A 16,082-nucleotide genomic window follows, 5' to 3' on the forward strand; every position below is an offset into this window, starting at 1 on the left:
GGCCGTTGTCTGGAAGCCTTGGCTTCTCTGGCCTGGTCCCTGCCGGCTGCCTGCGCGGGAGGCCGGTCGCCACCGAGTGTCCTTAGGGGCCGGGGCGGTGGCCCAAGGGGGGGCGAGCGCCGGGCCGCCCCTGTGAAATGCTGGCTCAGCTGGGCACCCTGCGAGGTAGGTGTGCAGCCGCAGCTGTGTGTCCCACGCTGGGGAGGCCGCTGTTCGCGCTGGGGGTGCGGGGCCGCTCCGCGCGCAGAGGAGCCGTGCCCGGGCGGCGGCCCTGCGTCCCCGTCGCCGCGCGCGCCTGCGGCCTCCCCGCGAGTTGCCTCGACTCCCTGCGCCTCAGTGTCCTCCTTTGCGGAGATGAAAGTTCTGCGACCCGATGCGGCATCACCACGTTTGTATTTGGAAACCGGTGCGCTGTGTCTGGGCTCCCGCGGTGTGTGTCTCACGCGCCCGCCTCGCGGAGGGAGCGGATGCTTCTTTGGAGGTCTGGCGGCCTCGGAGACCCCCAGGCAGCGGCGCGGGGAGGCCGGCCTGGCGGGTGGGCGGCCGGTGGGTCGTCTGGGGTCTTGGCAGAGGGCGGAGGCCGCCCTGACGGCCCGAAGGAGCGGCGCTGTCTGGCTGGCTGCAAGGCCCCGCTCCTTTCTCCTTCCCACACGTGAGTTAATGTGTAGCGATTGCTCCGGATGCTGCCGATCCTGGCAGGAACGTGGAGCTCATAGGCCAGGCTCCTCACTGGAGGCGGGGAGCTAGCCCGGTTCGAGGGGGCCGATCGCGCCAGCAGCCCTCGGCATTGCCGGCATTCCAGCGCGCTGGCCTGTGTGTGTAGTCATAAGACACACTGACAGCGCTATTTATCTGTCCTCAGTAAATCACTGTAGCGTTGTTAGTCAGAGGCTGAGCCTGCAGTCTGGAGCCCTGGAATTTGCTACGGATCAGGAATCCAGCAACAAGGCTCTGCACAACAATGACCTCTCGCAAAAAGGGAGAGGCTCATAATTTAGATCCTGGGCGTCCGACGGTTCGGAGTTCATTCTTTTGTTACTAGGAATCTCTTCCTCTCTCCAAACCCAAATAAGAGACATTTGGTCCCTTTTTTTTTTTTTTTTTTTCCTTTTCTTTCTCTCTCTCTCTCTCTTTTTTTTTCTAAATGAAGAAAGGGGGAGGTGGCTCTGAGATAGTAGGTTTTGTGATCAAACATGCCTTAGTTTAAATGCCAATCCTGCCACGTACCATCTTTGTGGCCTTGGACAATCTCTTAATTTATCTGGGCCCGATATCCTTCTCTGTAAAATGGCAGTGCTGACAGTTCACGCATAGAGCTGCTGTGAGCAGTAGCGTGGAGATGTGCAAGGAGTTGGGTACAGCACAATACTCAGTTGATGGTAGTTACTGCTTTGATTATTAATGGGGCCGTTATTCAGATACTGGTAATGACAGGGAGCAAGAGCACGGTTACAGTGAATGTCACGTGTGAAAGCCATAATGTCTGGGTTAACATCCCAGCTTCCTTATCTTTCAATGGGAGTAGCAGTGGTTCCTTCCGCAGAGGATGATGGTAAGTGCTCAGAGCAGTGCCTGGCAGCTGATAAGCAGAGCTTTCGTCATTATTAGTATTCTTAGAATGTCGAAGCATTTAGAGAATGATTTTGTAACTCCTTGGCTGGTTACAGATGTGACCTCGATGCACAGATCTGTGGTGACGCCGTAAATAATTTAAAGTGTAAGCAACAGAAATGGAATTGCAGACTTCACGTGCAGCTCACAACGGGTGTCATCATGCACAGCTTTAGAAAAACAGGAAGGGCAGCACCCCCTGGGCCAGCTCCCTGGGCTCAGAGAGGAAAGGTGGGCGGTGTCACTTGTCCGCCGCAGGTTAACCCCTCGTCTCGGTAACGTTACCGACGTTTCCACGCGTGTTTTCAAAGCGCTGAACGACCCGTCTCACAGGCGGGTTTAAAAGATGCTGCACCTCTTACTTCTTCATGGGTCAGGGTGCTTAAGTGCATTGTTTGACTTGATGAAGTGTTTCCTGTTTGCACTATAGTGTGTCCCCTCCTTTGTATTTAAGATATCCAAGAAACCTTCTCCACTAAATTACAGATTCATATGAAGTGGTTCTCAGAGATGCATGCTTTGGCTGCATTTCACTATAACCATCGTATTGAGATATTTTCCAGTAGAGAGATGGAGAGATTGAGCCAGGGTGGGAAGCTACAGAGTATGACTAACTTTCATTTGATTTGATTCGGGGAGGAGGGGGAGAGAGGAGAGGTTTGCCTAGTGGTTTCTCCGGAATTTGGAAATTGAGGATTCCTGGGTCATTTGAACTCTTTCTTTTCTTATTGAAAGGGTGACCTTGAGAAATTTTTTTTTTTTTTTTGGTTCCCTAAGTGTTAAGAACATGAATGTCTTATTTGGGAGTTGAAAATTACTCTATCTGCCATAGAAATAAAGTAGATTAAGGTATGAGGCAAGGGGTAGAGTGGGATTCGTCTTGTGGAAATGTCAGTAAGTAATTTTTTTCTACGACCTTGGTATTCAAGTGTGATCTGGTGAGGAAGAGCTCTCCCTTCCCCCTGTCTGTCATCCATATGGACTCAGGGATTCCTGTTTTATTTAGTGAGTTGAGCTGTCCCTGATGTGGCAGATAAGAGCCCCTTCAAGTGATTCATGTGTCCTTCTTACATGCCTTCACCCCACCCCACCCCTTTTTTTTTTTTTTTTTTTTTTTTGTGGTACGTGGGCCTCTCACTGTTGTGGCCTCTCCCGTTGAGGAACGCAGGCTCCGGACGCACAGGCTCAGTGGCCATGGCTCACGGGCCCAGCCGCTCCACGGCACATGGGATCCTCCCGGACCGGGGCGCGAACCCGTGTCCCCTGCATCGGCAGGCGGACTCTCAACCACTGCGCCACCAGGGAAGCCGGCCCCACCCCTTTTTTGAGCACTTTCTTATTGTCTGGCAGACCAGATGTTCATCTTGTAACTTAACCTGCTTCAGCCATGGAATCGGCCATTTCTCCTGGGGACCCTAATTCCTTTCAGTGGGGAGTGGTATTTAGAAGCCAAGATCTGGGTGCTAAGTGTAACTGTGGTGTCATTGCCTCTAGACCTGAGTTGTCTAATACAGTGGACACAGTTGCATGTGGCAGATCACACTTAACATTAAATAAAGTTTAAAAAAATCAGTTCCTCAGTTGCAGTAGCCCTGTTTCCAGCTCAGTAGCCACACGTTGGACAGAGCACACACAGAACGTTTCTACTATCACAGAAAGTTCTGTTGAACAGCATGGTTTGTAGACTCTGTGGAAAGAGCCAGGGAATCATGAGTTCATTTAAATACTCCAGTGGTAATCCAACCCCGTGGAGTTCTCTCTCAGCCTCCCCTATTCCATATTTGTATCTCCCTGATTCCAGCAGTCCTACAGTACACTTAAAAGAGTTTCAGAGGGCTTCCCTGGTGGCGCAGTGGTTGGGAGTCCGCCTGCCGATGCAGGGGACGCGGGTTCGTGCCCCGGTCCGGGAAGATCCCACATGCCGCGGAGCGGCTGGGCCCGTGAGCCATGGCCGCTGAGCCTGCGCGTCCAGAGCCTGAGCTCCTCAATGGGAGAGGCCACAACGGTGAGAGGCCCACGTACCACAAAAAAAAAAAAAAAAAAAAGAGTTTCAGAATTGCTATGCCTGTACCACTCTGAAAAACAAACCTGCTAAAAAGAGTTCAAGATTTGTTGGTGTTTTTTTTCCCCTGGTGCTGAGGGTATAATAGGATCGTCTTTTGAAGTACCAACTTCAAAAGTTACCTCCCCTCCCCACTTCAGTGTTGTGTTAATTACAGTCTATAATTAGTTTCTGTTGGCACTCAATTGGAGATTTTTTCCCATCCTTGTTGATTTCACTTTTTGAATATGTAAACTGTTAACATGCTTCTAAAAGTCAAGACTTGTGTAATCATATTGCCCTATAAGTAAGTGAAGTCATTATGCTGTACACCTTAAAGTGACACAGTGTTTTCTGTCAGTTACGTCTTAATGAGATTGAAACCAAAAAAAAGTCAAAACTATACTTAGAAGCCCTAGAGGAGTATTATTCCCTTCTCTGTCTCCTTCACTGCTCTCCTCCCCTGCCCCTGAAGGTGTTTACCCTTCTTGTGTGACTTTTTGTGAAAGTTAGCAGATACATGAATGTTTTCTCATTTCCTTTCTTTCTTACACACAGGGTGCCATGCTTTGTATAGTCACTTGAGCTCAGGTGTTTTCAGTGAGCCACGTATTGTGGAAATCGCTTCGTGCCAGTTTCTCATCCTTGTTTGCAACTGCATAGTACTCCATTGCATGCACGTGCCATGGTGGGTTCAGCTAATCCCCTTTGTTTGGACATTTAGATAATATTTTATTATAATAATGCTGCAATGGATAATCTTGTGCATTTGTAATATCTTGTGTATTTGTAACACAATTAAAACTCTTGAAGTCTAACAATTGATGCAGTATAACAACATGCTAAATTCATACTGGTTTTGAGACTTAGTCTAGGCTGCTTGGCTGGTAGAACCTGGTGAGAGTTCTGTGCTGAAGAGTACAGTCTCAGGTGGCTTTCAGTTTTCACCTCTGTGTGTGAGTGATGGATATGTACCTGTGAGAGGAAGGGAACGTATATTGAGTGCTTACTCTATACTGGCCCTATGCCAGACACTTTAAGTGTGTTATCTCATTTAATCCTTGAAATAAATGTGTCCCTTTAAGACGGTGTGTGTGTGTGTATTACAGAAGTAGAAACAGAGCATAACGTGTCCAAAGTGATGGAGCTGGGATTAACCTTGCTGTGTGTGACATGAAACCAGTCATCACCTGATTGTGTCACAGCTGTATGTCACCTGAGACAGGATGACATGCATCTTAAAGATGGACATCACATTTGACCATTCTAGTGTCTGGCACATGGCAGGTGCTAAATAATTTCTGTGTTGAATTGAACATTAGACCCACCATCCAGAGAATGTGCTCTTTGAGCTCATTTCCCAATTGGAAGAGGCATCCTCTTTTTGATCAGTGCTGTATAAATGTGCAAAATAGTTGCCCCTGGCCTCAGAACAGGGCAAAACCCATAAGCTCACACTGAGATCAAAGCCACGGTCCCTGGCCTTGTGCTATAATGGCTATGCTCGCCCCAGACGGCGGTAACAATCCAAGCTGAAAGAGGCAGGGCCCAGCGAAAGAAAACATGACCCCTCTCGCTGGTGCTGCTCCTTTGAAATCCTTTCCTGGTGTGAAATATGTCCCCTGATGTTGTCTCTGCTTCTGTGGCCGTGCCTTTGAAGTTTTTCTCCAGTCTGGTGGAGCCGATGCTGGTGTATCCTTGAGTATGTTCTCCAGGCTCGGGTCCTCTGTTGCCTTTGCCCTTACCCTTTCTCTTCTTCCTTCCTCTTTCTCAGAACTTTGCTTTCTTCTTCCCTTAACCTCCTATTCTTTTTTTTGTGTGTGATATGCGGGCCTCTCACTGTTGTGGCCTCTCCCGTTGCGAAGCACAGGCTCCGGACGCGCAGGCTCAGCGGCCATGGCTCACGGGCCCAGCCGCTCCGCGGCACGTGGGATCTTCCCGGACTGGGGCACGAACCCGTGTCCCCTCCTGAATCGGCAGGCGGATTCTCAACCACTGCGCCACCAGGGAAGCCCTAACCTCCTATTCTTATTCTCTTTTTCTTTTTTCTCTGCTGGTCTCAGTCACTTCCCTCTTGACCCCATAAGAGTGAACAGAAAAAGAGGGAAAAACAGACTCAAAACCGGTAGTTCTTGCAGCTCGACAGAAGGTTGGAGGAAGCCTTTGAAATCACGTTCTGGGCGTGTAATAGAAACTCGGTTTAAAAAAAAACAAAACAGGGCTTCCCTGGTGGCGCAGTGGTTGAGAGTCCGCCTGCCGATGCAGGGGACACGGGTTCGTGCCCCGGTCCGGGAGGATCCCGCGTGCCGCGGAGCGGCTGGGCCCGTGAGCTGTGGCCGCTGCGCCTGCGCGTCCGGAGCCTGTGCTCCGCGACGGGAGAGGCCACATCGGTGAGAGGCCCGCGTACCGCAAAAAACAAACAAAAAACAAAACTTTATTGATTACTGACTAAAATGGATATTTTTTCCCCCAGAAGGATTGGTTGTGTAGATGGTACCTCAGGTGTTCAGGAGTATCTAGTTTGTAGAGTGTATGCATAATCGTCGGCAACAGCGTCATGCTCTGTTTGGAGATTCTCCATTTCTTGTCGCTCTTTAGGACCTTTAGTAGGGATGTGTATGAACATGCTTTACCAGAGGACTGTTAGTCCACAGACTTCATGAAAGGAGAGGAAGCAATTCCTCATTCCAATTTAAAACCAGACCCAGACGGAATGTAAATTGGTGCAGCCAGTATGGGAAACAGTATGGAGGTTCCTTAAAAAACTACAGCTAGAGCTAGCCTATGATGCAGCAATCCCACTCCTGGGCATCTATCCGGAAAAGATGAAATCTCGAATTCGAAAAGACACATGCACCCCTATGTTCATTGCAGCGCTATTTACAATAGCCAAGACATGGAAGCAACCTAAGTGTCCCATCAACAGAGGAATGGATAAAGAAGATGTGCTACATATATACCATTGAATATTACTCAGCCATAAAAAAGAATGAAATATTGCCATTGGCAGCAGCATGGATGGACCTAGAGATTATCATACTAAGTGAAGTAAGTTGGACAGAGAAAGACAGATGTTATATGATAGCACTTATATGTGGAATCTAAAAATAATACAAATGAACTTATTTATAAAAGAAACAGACTCACAGACATAGAAGACGAACTTACGGTTACCAGAGGGGAAAGGTGTGGGGAGAGGGATAAATTAGGAGTACGGGATTAACAGATACACAGTACTGTATGCAAACTAGATAGACCACAAGGATTTACTGTATAGCCCAGGGAACTATATTCAATATCTTGTGATAACCTATAATGGAAAAGAATCTGAAAAAGATTATTTATATATATGTGTGTGTGTTTATATATAGTTTTATCTATCTATCTATCAATCTATCTATATATATATATATAAAACCTAGTCTCTGGGCTTCCCTGGTGGCGCAGTGGTTGAGAGTCCGCCTGCCGATGCAGGGGACATGGGTACGTGCCCCCGTCCGGGAGGATCCCACGTGCTGCGGAGCAGCTGGGCCCATGAGCCATGGCCGCTGGGCCTGCGCGTCCGGAGCCTGCGCTCCGCAACGGGAGAGGCCACAACAGTGAGGGGACCGCGTACGGCAAAAAAATAAAAACAAACAAAACAACAACAACAACAACAAAAAAAAAACCCTAGTCGCTTTGTTGTACACTTGAAACTAACACAATATTGTAAATCAACTATAGTTTAAATTAAAAAAAAAAAACCAACTAGACCCAGAGGAAATTGAAAAGTTGGGGTTATTTTAGTCCCTTGACCTAACAGCAGCTGAGACTTTAAAAGGTAAACACTAATGTGTTTTTATTAGGTAAACAGTAATACGTATTTATAGGCAGAGCATGTTATTGCTGTGTCCATGTCTACATAAGCCTTAGAGGGGGTCACAGTTTTCATCACTGAGAATGGTGATAGGTTAGGATTCCCAGCATCCAGAGAATCAGGAGAGCCTTTGTATCAGGGCTTATTCGCGACCGTGACTCTCTGTTGAGCCTGATTGTGTACCAAGAACTGTGCTGAATGTTTCATGGGCGTGGTGATCTCCTTGCGTCCTCTCAACCCTCTGATGTGGATGCTATGATTATCCCTCTTTTGCAGGTGGTAAAACTGAGGCTCAGAGAGGTTTGTAACTTGCTCAAGGTCACAGAGCTAGCTGGCTGGTAACGGAGCCAGGAATCAAAACCCAGCCTGTCTGCTCCTGGAGCGAGCGCTGTTAGGAACCATGTTACATTGCTTTTGAAGAGCGTATGCATCCAGCTGCTGTGAATTGTTTCATGCGGGAGCTTAACGCCTTGTGGTTTCGGATGATCTGCTGTGAGAGCATTCTCCGCACAACGGATTGATGCTGTGGAGATGACGGGTGGAGAGTGGTCTTTGGAGCACGCGGTGACGGGATGCAGGGGCATGAGCGTGGAAGGGCTCTGAGAGCGCTAGGCAGGTCCCTCCGCCCTGCACGGCGAGGCTTCCCTGCAGGGATGATGGGAGGAAGAGCAGCCGTCGAGCTCCCCCTGAAGAGGCTGAAAGGGCATCTCTTTGCAGGTGAGAGCCCCACGTGAACAGAGGAGGGTTTCCTTCATGCTCAGGAAAGTGCCTTTGAAATTGTGTTCTGGGGACTTCCCTGGTGGCCCGGTGGTAAAGAATCTGCCTTCCAGTGCAGGGGGCGCGGGTTCGATCCCTGGTCGGGGAATTAGGTTCCCACATGCCATGGGGTGGCTAGGCCCGTGCGCCACAACTGTTGAGCTCGCGTGCCTCAGTGAGAGAGCCCGCGTGCCACAACTACAGAGCCCACGCACCCTGGAGCCTGCGCGCCACAACTAGAGAGAGAAAAAACCCGCACGCCACCGCTAGAGAGAAGCCCGCACGCTGCAACGAAAGATCCCGCATGCCTCAACGAAGATCCCGCGTGCGGCAACTAAGACCCAAGGCAGCCAAAAAAAAAAGAAATTGTGTTCTGGTTTAAAATCTCTGACCCGATATTAAGTTAGTGGCACAGGCCATAGTGTAACGTTAGTCTGAAAGACGCAGACCGGGGCATTTTAAAATTTGCTTTAAATATATGAAGACGTTTCCCTCCCCCCTACAGATTTCATAAATCAAGGACTTTTGAAATAGAATCCCTCAGACTATGTGCTTTCTATTTTTCTCCCACATCCTTTTTGGCATCGTCTGAACTTGGGAAGTTTTAGCCCCGAAATTCTCTCCTCTTCTGCGCTTTTCACACACAGCCGTGTAAGTCTTCCCACAGCGTTCTGGGATTTAAGAGGCTATTTTATAGCCTTACTTCTAGTTATCCTAAATAACTAACTCAGAAACTGAGATAGTGTTAATTTTTTTTTTTTGTAAATACCCCCAACGTACAGCAAGTATATGTATTTATTTTGAAAAGCAAATGAGAAAGGAGCCTGGGTCCTTCATGAGTGCTTCTGTGGGGACATAGTGTCAGAAGGGCTTCGTGTGAGGCTAACTTTGCCCTGCGCTGGAGCTGGGGCTGCGGGTCAGCCTGACGGGGGGGTGGAAATGAAGCTCTTTTTTACAGCCACTCTGTGCGACATTAAAGGCGCATCTGTGTGTTGCATGTGAGTGTTTTGCTAATGAAGTGTGGTACCTTTAAATAAAGGTCACCGGCCGACCTCTGTTGTGTGGGTTTCTTGTTTGTCAGGCTAGAGGCATTTTCTCATTTTCACAGTTCAGCCGAAAACAAAGACCTCCTTATCCGACCAGGGCGCTATGCTCCTAAGAGCTGACATCAGCCTTTTCCCAGCAGAGGCATCATTTCTGCCTTAAGAGTCTTTGCAGAGAGCTCGGGAGGCAGAGAACCGTCCTGCTACTGGCGTTGTTCTGGCCACATGACACATGGGATGAAGAAATGCCAAGGGGTGCCAACAGTCAAGGCAGCCGAGTAAAGGACCCTCGTCGCGTGTCTCTTCTCATCTGCTCCGGGGACCCCTGGGCTCTTCCGTATCGCAGAGCTTATAGAAGTGGGACGAGAACCTTGAAAAGGGGGGACTTCTTTACTAGAGAGGCCTTAGAGAACCTTTGGGGACCCATCAGAGAACTTTCATTAGCATGTGTAAAGGCACTTTTTAATAAAGAGGACACACTAAGATGGAAAAAAAGAAAGAGAGTGTTTTTAGGTTGATGGATGAAGTCAACGGCATTTGTACAGAAGTTGAGGAAACAACACAACATAGGGTTTGGCCGGTTCCCCCTCCTGCCCTGATTCTGCAGGCGCCTCAGCTGCTTGTAGAGCACTGTCGCCAGGAGGGAGCATCTACGCCGGGCACACAGGCGGCAGCTATATTTACACGCAGAGGATTAGTCTTGTTGCTTTGTGACCACACAGGCCTCCTCTTGTTGCAGTATGGAGCCAGCCTGTCCTGAGAGCATATCAGGTGCTGTCACTTTAGTAGATCTGACTGAGGACCAGGAGGAGGACTGCTCAGAAGTGTGGCTCGTGTGAGTGTCGGCGGTTCTGTGATTTTCCCCTCGGGTCTTGCTTGTAAACCCACGGTCTCCTGTGCTACCTGCGGCTGCCACACGGTGAGGGGCCGTCCAAGTCCCGCGTGCTGTGTTCGGTGTAATTTTTGTTTCATGACATGACTGCCAGTACTTTGGTCCCTTATCTTCTTTGCTAAACCTTTGGGGACACACACACGCACACACGCATTCATGCAACACACATTCTCTCTCCCTCTCCCTCCGTCTGTCTGTCTGTCTCTCTCTCTCTCTCTCTCTCTCGCACGCGTGAAATTTCTCCACAGGTTGTCTGCAAAGCATCATTAAAGAGCTCAGTGTTGCAGTAAGGGTTTGGGTCTGGCAGGAGCTAGAAACCTTGGCAAACAAGGGATCTGGATTCTGGACCCGAGCCTCCATGGCCCCAGCAGAGGCCCCGTGCACCGCAGACTAGAGGGGGATGGATTTCGCTACCGTGCTCTCCTCTGACTTCTCGGCCTCCTGCCTTGCTTTCCTTGAAGAGACCTGAGAATACAGCTAACAGATCCACAGAGAAACCGGATCAGGGCCAAGTGGAAGCAACAAACCGACTCCTGGTTGGTCAGGTCACTTCAGAAGCACGTCTGAGGCTGAGCCCTCTTTGCTCCCTCAAACCTGTCCCTGTCGTTGAAGCCGTCGAGGGAGGGTGGTGGGCCCTTCTGACTCAGCGACCGCCAAGGTGAGCCCTTAGGGCTGCGGGGCACTGCTGCCCGTCGAGGGCCGCAGGGCCCTCTTACCTCGAGATGCTCGAAGGACAGAGCGCGCTCCCGGCCAGAGTTTGGGAAGCACCCAACCCGATCTCCGGAGTCGCCCGTGCGGTTGGCGCCAGTGAGGCTCGGAGAGTCTGAGGGGCAGAGACCTGGGTGAGCCCGGGGTTTCTCAAACGTAACTCGCCACGGGGTCCTCGATTCCTTTCTCACGAGCCCTGTTAGTACTATTCCGGGGGGCATCCTTGCCTAATAAAATGAGCATTTTATTTGGTTGCAAACTTCCGTTATGAACGTGCAGACTCCCGAGGCTCTGGTGCCGTACAGCTTAGGTAAGTGACGACAGGATCGTGTGATCGCTGGATTTGGGGCTGTAGGATGCCCGCGTTCATGCTCAGCGCTTTCAGCGAGGTTCACTGAGGCCAGAGAGGTTGAGGAAGCCGGGGGCCCCACTCTCCCCTGACCGCGTGGCCCTCACCTTCTCTCCTGACCCACCTCCTTCCCTCTGGGCTGCTTCTAGGGAGTGGATTGTCTCCACTTCCGTATCCATTCCCCAGGCCAGTGCTGGGATCCTGACCATCAGCGTTAATGAAACTTCTCTCCCTCCCTCCCTGGAGCCCGGCTGATCGCCAGGTGCAGGGGGAACCTGATCCGGGTTATCTTATTTGACTTCCCGTTCCACGGAAGCCTCTTCGCCCTCGGTTTCCTTGGCCCCTTTCTTGCTTTCGCTGGTTCCCCTCCTAGTTCTCTGGCTCTCCCATTCAGGATCTCCCAGAGGCTCGTCAGTAATCCATCCTCCAGGGCTCCGTCCTTGGCACGGCACAGACCCTGGAAAGAAGTCACGCGCCAGCCCGTGCCTTGACTTACCACTGGAGGTGGAGGGTTCCTAGATCTTCATGTCCGGCTGAGGCCAAGCCTCCACACGCACAGAGCCGTCTGCCTTCCGGATAGGGTACGTGCCCCTCAGGCTCAGAACTGCTCCACTGGCCATGACGCTATAGGCCCTTTCTCCGCCAGCGCTTCCCTCGGCCGGCCCCACATCTTCATGGCAGGGCAGCCGTCCATCTTTGCACTTGCCCTGAAGTCACCTCGCTCTTCTTCGATCCCGTCTCCCATGTGTCCTCTGTCTCTGCCCCCTGCTAAGTCAGTCTGCTGAATCTTTTCCACGAAGCTCCTGGCCCCGGCCGTGGCTTAGACCCCCAATCCCATGGCAGTGCCCTCCCTACTGGTCTTGGCACTAGAGTGCAGAAGAAGGTTTCTGAAGTCTTCCTCTCTGCTTGGAGTTCTCCCGCGGCTCCCAGGTAGCTGCAGGGGGCCCCGAGCAGACCCCCACCTGCAGGAGCCTCTGCGCTGCCTGCTGAGGTGTTGCTTGATGCTGTCCTTCCTCTCTTTTCTGGCCTCCTTCTCTTGGCAAAGGGCGGTTCCTTCTGCTTCAAGGCGAACGGTCCTGTGCATAGAAAGATCACACTTGGCCGTCCCTTATCGTGTCTGTCCCACCGGGGCACCCAGCGTAATGCCCGATGCCTTCTAGGTGCTAAGTAAACGTTTCCACGAAAAATGTGCCACTCTGAGGGCACTGCCAATGCTCTTCCCTTTGGAAAGGATGGTAAGAATTGCTTTCTTTCTTTTTTTCTTTTTTACTATTTATGGCTGTGACGGGTCTTAGTTGCGGCGCGTGGGCTTAGCTGCCCCTCGGCATGTGGGATCTTAGTTCCCCGACCAGGGATCGAACCCGCGTCTCCTGCATGTGAAGGCGGACTCCTGACCACTGGACCACCAGGGAAATCCCAAGAATCACTTTCAAATATGCAATAAGCCCTGAGTGGTACCACTTACTGTACTTCTGGTTTTTTTCTGTGTAGCCCTGATGTTTCATTCAGGGAACCCCTGGCACAGAGAATTCCACCACCACGACCTGTCCTGCCTTCCTCCCCGACCCCTGTTCCCCCCAGACAGGAACATGCAAATCCCTAGTACCTGGGCACGTGCATACCTAATAATCTGAATCACTGGCTCTGCCTGAGACAGACGCTGGCTTTGGATCAAATGCTCTTATCCCAGTGCTGACCCTGAGTAATGAGCCTTCAGAGTTTATTGTATGAATGCATTTTCCCCCGCTTCTCCCTCTGTTTAGATTTCTTCCTGTGCATCTTGCTCTGATCCCAGAGTGAGCTTCAGGTAAGGTGCATAGAAATGAGAAATCCAGTTCAGGTGGGTGCCTCCCGCAGGTCAGAGGGGTGGCTAGACACTTGAGGGTGTAAAGAATAGTTCTGTCCATGCTAGAAAAGCCAACAGATCTCTGCTCAGGTGTTTATTGCTTCTGGAGTTTTTCCAAATCTACCTAAAAAGTTCTCAAAGCCAAAGCGTTTTTCAACCATCTCGTAGTAGAGCTGTGGTGTGTATTTTATTTTTGTGCGACCACTTTGGGTGCCAGCTCTAGGGCAAGTTATGTCAAATGACCGCGGTGCAGAGGCTCCGTGTCCTAACCGTGTAACACGGGTACATGGTGCTGATACCCTGGGGCTCTGTGATCGGCATGTATTTCTCGAGAGCCTCCGTGGAGGGCACGGCAACGTTCGCTGATGGGCGATGGCTCTGGCTCATTTTTGACGGTAAGATAAAATCCAGGTTATGTAGGGTGACCTTCAGGCACTTTGGTGAGCTGTCCTAAACTCCCTTTCCCAGAATTATTCTCAGTAGATGGCCCTCTTGGACTGTCAATTGTCAGAAGCCTCCTTTACCATGATTACGTTAAAAAGAAGTTACCGAATCCTTTGAGCTCCACTCACACAGTGTGAGAAGCGATTCTCCCCCAACTCACGGTGGGCGGTCCGGGTGGTTCACCTGCTTTGGAACTTCCACTCCGAGGCTGGTATTTGAAGCCAGCATTTTCCCTGCCCGGGGCATCGTCGTAACGTGTGCGGTGAGGCCCTCGCCACCCCCCTGTGTCAGGGTTCCCAGCCTCCCTGCTTGCCTGTACTTTAACTGTGATCTTTCCAAACACGCCACCGAATTTGGTGAGCGTCTGACCTGCCGTCCTCCCCGACGTCTCATTTTGGAAAAAGTTCAGATCTGCGGAAACATTAAACCACTGGTACCACGAGCACCCACACATCGTTCACTGGCTTCACCAGGTGTGAATATTCTGCCACATTCGCCTTCCCTTTTGTACGTGTCGTAGACAGTGATGCGATCTCACGTAGTCCGTGCGTTCACATTCGAGAGTGCCCTCGATGGGTGTTTTCCTTTCCATCCGGGGTGCAGTTAGGAGCCACACGTTGCATTTCATTGTTGTGCCTCCCAGTGATCTTTGATCTAGGACAGCGTTCCCCATGCTGCGGGGTGGGTGGTGGTGGCGTTGGGGGACGAGAGGGAGGCGGGGTCCCAGGCAGGGGCGGCCCGGATGTCACTCCTCGGGAAAGTCGCCCTTTGGAACCAGCCAGACGTTGCCGTTCGTGATAAATGAAGCACGTATTCAGGATGTGGTCGTTACGTGGGGGGAAGGGTGAGTTCAGAAATGGACAAGGCAGAGGGAGAGAAGTCAGGTTGAAGGAGGAGACGAAGCGAAGCGATTCGAACAGGACGGTGGCTGAGCTGTAAGGAGCAGATGTAAATGTCCCTGCCTGCTCCGAGATAACTCATCAGCTTTTCATATATTTTTATTGCTGCCCCACCCAAAGGCTCATTTCTGTTTCTAGCCAACAATCCCAGTGGTTTTACTTACCACAAAAAAAAAAAAAAAAAAAAAAAAAAAAGGCAACAACCCAGCACCTTCCCTCGTTCGCGGCAAAGGTGGGGCATTGCCCTATTCTTCTCCTCCCTAAACTTGCAAAACTCTAATAGACCGCTTTCCTGTAAGACCCCTGGTTTCTTAGATATAATTGATTCGAAGCTCAGGGCAAGTCTCTTGACTGTGAAAACTGGTAGCGTTTGAGGGAGTGGAGGGAGGGTTCTTCTCATTTTCAGTAGCCAATTTGATGTCTAATAAAACCGACCTCAGAATTCCTGAGACTCGATGTGAACTCCTTGGGGGTGCCGTGATGGAGACCTAGACAGTGGCTGTGGGGTTTCTCACCCGAACTTGGAGCGCCTGGTGGGCTGGGTGGGTGGCAGGGTCTCCCAGGCGGGCATCTTGCCCCGGTGCCGGGCTGGGGGTGCCTTCCTCCTCCTGTTGCCCAGGTCCCGGGACGCCTAATTTTTATCTTTTTGAGCATTGCTTGTTTGACTCTTCTTTCATTTCCAAGAAATGTAGCAGAGTATCCTTACAGTAAATTCCCCCACTTCGCCTAAGCTAGCAGGCCTTGTTTTATGTTGCTTGTGACCAAAAGAACTTGTTGACAAATACAAACACTGGGGCTGTTTGCAGCGTTTCGCTATTATTCGGGTTACTTCTGGGGCTCTGTACATCCGTTCTTGTTCACACCTCGTAATTCCCCTGTTTCTAGAAGTGGGATTTCTGGGTCAGACAGCGCCCATTTCTGCTTCCCTGCACCCTGCCAGCTCCTCTCCAGTAGGTTAGCTGACTGACATCCCACTGGCAACGCTATGCATGCATCACCCACAGCATCACAAAGGTGACTGTTCATGTGTATTTAATTTTTGCAGGTTTCATAGGAGAATCATTGTGGTAACTTGAATGGTCTTTTCATATTTTCATTGACCATTTGGGTTTCTTCTTTTCTGACTGTTTCTATCCTCTTGTTAAAAAAATTTAGGGCATTCATCTTTCTATTGCTGTGGTATAACTCTGCTTATTAAGGACCCTCCATCAGATGAGTTAGGAAAATAACCACTTTCCTAATTTGTTATTTGCTTTTCAACTTTACTGTGTTTTTGAAATACAGATTGTTTTAAATTTGGAAGTGGTCGAATCATTAAACCTTTTCTTTAATGGGAAAGGCTTCTAAAGTATAATAGAAAGGAGCGAAACGTGCTGCCTAGTACCTTGGGACACACGTCTAGGCTGGGTGTGTTGACGGTGGTGGTATGTGCTTAATACACGTTAGCTGTGCAACGAAGAGATGTATATTGTGCGTACGTTGCTTCATTCGTTCACTTAGCCAGCACTTCCTGGGTGCCTGCTTCTCTGGCTGCACTGGGTGGGGGGGATGAAGGTGGGCGTTGGAGGAGCCCTCCCGGGCCTGAGGACGTTTTGGGGGTGGCGATGTGCAGGGAAGAGCCCAGGAACGGGGGCCCT

General features: G+C 50.4%; 1 protein-coding gene across 4 annotated transcripts in view; it reads left to right on the top strand.

Annotated features, from left to right (window-relative positions):
• Positions 1–16,082, top strand: part of VGLL4 (vestigial like family member 4) — a 159,520-nt gene that overhangs the window by 120,344 nt on the left and 23,094 nt on the right. The gene's annotated exons all lie outside the window — the stretch shown is intronic.

Source organism: Kogia breviceps, chromosome 10, assembly GCF_026419965.1.
Source record: "Kogia breviceps isolate mKogBre1 chromosome 10, mKogBre1 haplotype 1, whole genome shotgun sequence".
Lineage (NCBI taxonomy): Eukaryota > Metazoa > Chordata > Mammalia > Artiodactyla > Physeteridae > Kogia > Kogia breviceps.